This window comes from Schistocerca gregaria, chromosome 8 (genome assembly GCF_023897955.1).
Source record: "Schistocerca gregaria isolate iqSchGreg1 chromosome 8, iqSchGreg1.2, whole genome shotgun sequence".
In the NCBI taxonomy this organism is placed as follows: Eukaryota; Metazoa; Arthropoda; class Insecta; order Orthoptera; family Acrididae; genus Schistocerca; species Schistocerca gregaria.
Genome location: NC_064927.1, coordinates 9,477,468 through 9,480,145, shown reverse-complemented (window position 1 = coordinate 9,480,145; position 2,678 = coordinate 9,477,468). Strand labels below are relative to the sequence as shown.

The window sequence follows — 2,678 nt, the reverse complement described above, 5'->3', positions numbered from 1 at the left end:
GATCGTTCCCTGCAAGACCAGTAGTAGTTTCCGATTCACATCTGGAGGCATTCTGTAATGTGTGGACCTTCAAAGTGTTGATGAAACACAGGAATTGCCGTGGGATTGAATACAACAGTCACCATGCGCACTTTCCTCCATGTGAGTAATGTCTCAAACTGTCTACGATTTGATCGTTCCCTGGAAGACCAGTAGTAGTTTCCGATGGACATCTGGAGGCATTCTGTAATCTGTGGACAATCAGAGTGTTGATGAAACACAGTAATTACATCGGGATAGAATACAACAGACACCATGCCACTTTCCTCATTGTGAGTAATGTCTCAAAGAGTTTATGCTTTGATCGTTCCCTGGAAGACCAGTAGTAGTTTCCGACGGACATCTGGGGGCATTCTGTAATCTGTGGACCTTCAAATTGTTGATAAAACACAGAAATTGAATCGGGATCGAATACAACAGTCACCATGCGCACTTTCCTCCATGGGAGTAATATTTCAAACAGTCTACGCTTTGAAACTTTCTGGCAGATTAAAACTGTGTGCCCGACCGAGACTCGAACTCGGGACCTTTGCCTTTCGCGGGCAAGTGCTCTACCAACTGAGCTACCGAAGCACGCCTCACGCCCAGTACTCACAGCTTTACTTCTGCCAGTATCCGTCTCCTACCTTCCAAACTTTACAGAAGCTCTTCTGCGAAACTTGCAGAACTAGCACTCCTGAAAGAAAGGATATTGCGGAGACATGGCTTAGCCACAGCCTGGGGGATGTTTCCGGAATGAGATTTTCACTCTGCAGCGGAGTGTGCGCTGATATGAAACTTCCTGGCAGATTAAAACTGTGTGCCCGACCGAGACTCGAACTCGGGACCTTTGCCTTTCGCGGGCAAGTGCTCTACCAACTGAGCTACCGAAGCACGACTCACGCCCGGTACTCACAGCTTTACTTCTGCCAGTATCCGTCTCCTACCTTCCAAACTTTACAGAAGCTCTTCTGCGAAACTTGCAGAACTAGCACTCCTGAAAGAAAGGATATTGCGGAGAGATGGCTTAGCCACAGCCTGGGGGATGTTTCCAGAATGAGATTTTCACTCTGCAGCGGAGTGTGCGCTGATATGAAACTTCCTGGCAGATTAAAACTGTGTGCCCGACCGAGACTCGAACTCGGGACCTTTGCCTTTCGCGGGCAAGAGCTCTACCAACCGAGCTACTGAAGAACGACTCACGCCCGGTACTCAGAGCTTTACTTCTGCCAGTATCCGTCTCCTACCTTCCAAACTTTACAGAAGCTCTTCTGCGAAACTTGCAGAACTAGCACTCCTGAAAGAAAGGATATTGCGGAGACATGGCTTAGCCACAGCCTGGGGGATGTTTCCAGAATGAGATTTTCACTCTGCAGCGGAGTGTGCTCTGATATGAAACTTCCTGGCAGATTAAAACTGTGTGCCCGACCGAGACTCCAACTCGGGACCTTTGCCTTTCGCGGGCAAGTGCTCTACCAACTGAGCTACCGAAGCACGACTCACGCCCGGTACTCACAGCTTTACTTCTGCCAGTATCCGTCTCCTACCTTCCAAACTTTACAGAAGCTCTTCTGCGAAACTTGCAGAACTAGCACTCCTGAAAGAAAGGATATTGCGGAGACATGGCTTAGCCACAGCCTGGGGGATGTTTCCAGAATGAGATTTTCACTCTGCAGCGGAGTGTGCGCTGATATGAAACTTCCTGGCAGATTAAAACTGTGTGCCCGACCGAGACTCGAACTCGGGACCTATGCGTTTCGCGGGCAAGTGCTATACCAACTGAGCTACCGAAGCACGACTCACGCCCGGTACTCACAGCTTTACTTCTGCCAGTATCCGTCTCCTACCTTCCAAACTTTACAGAAGCTCTTCTGCGAAACTTGCAGAACTAGCACTCCTGAAAGAAAGGATATTGCGGAGACATGGCTTAGCCACAGCCTGGGGGATGTTTCCAGAATGAGATTTTCACTCTGCAGCGGAGTGTGCGCTGATATGAAACTTCCTGGCAGATTAAAACTGTGTGCCCGACCGAGACTCGAAGTCGGGACCTTTGCCTTTCGCGGGCAAGAGCTCTACCAACTGAGCTACCGAAGAACGACTCACGCCCGGTACTCACAGCTTTACTTCTGCCAGTATCCGTCTCCTACCTTCCAAACTTTACAGAAGCTCTTCTGCGAAACTTGCAGAACTAGCACTCCTGAAAGAAAGGATATTGCGGAGACATGGCTTAGCCACAGCCTGGGGGATGTTTCCAGAATGAGATTTTCACTTTGCAGCGGAGTGTGCTCTGATATGAAACTTCCTGGCAGATTAAAACTGTGTGCCCGACCGAGACTCGAACTCGGGACCTTTGCCTTTCTTGGGCAAGTGCTCTACCAACTGAGCTACCGAAGCACGACTCACGCCCGGTACTCACAGCTTTACTTCTGCCAGTATCCGTCTCCTACCTTCCAAACTTTACAGAAGCTCTTCTGAGAAACTTGCATATCAGCGCACACTCCGCTGCAGAGTGAAAATCTCATTCTGGAAACATCCCCCAGGCTGTGGCTAAGCCATGTCTCCGCAATATCCTTTCTTTCAGGAGTGCTAGTTCTGCAAGTTTCGCAGAAGAGCTTCTGTAAATTTGGAAGGTAGGAGACGGATACTGGCAGAAGTAAAGC

The 2,678-nt window shown here is 49.3% G+C and overlaps 1 non-coding gene across 1 annotated transcript; it reads right to left on the bottom strand.

Annotated features, from left to right (window-relative positions):
- Positions 1-2,338: 2,338 nt before the first annotated feature.
- Trnas-aga (transfer RNA serine (anticodon AGA)) lies at positions 2,339-2,413 on the bottom strand. Its single transcript has one exon. It is a non-coding gene; the product is annotated as a tRNA-Ser (tRNA).
- Positions 2,414-2,678: the final 265 nt, after the last annotated feature.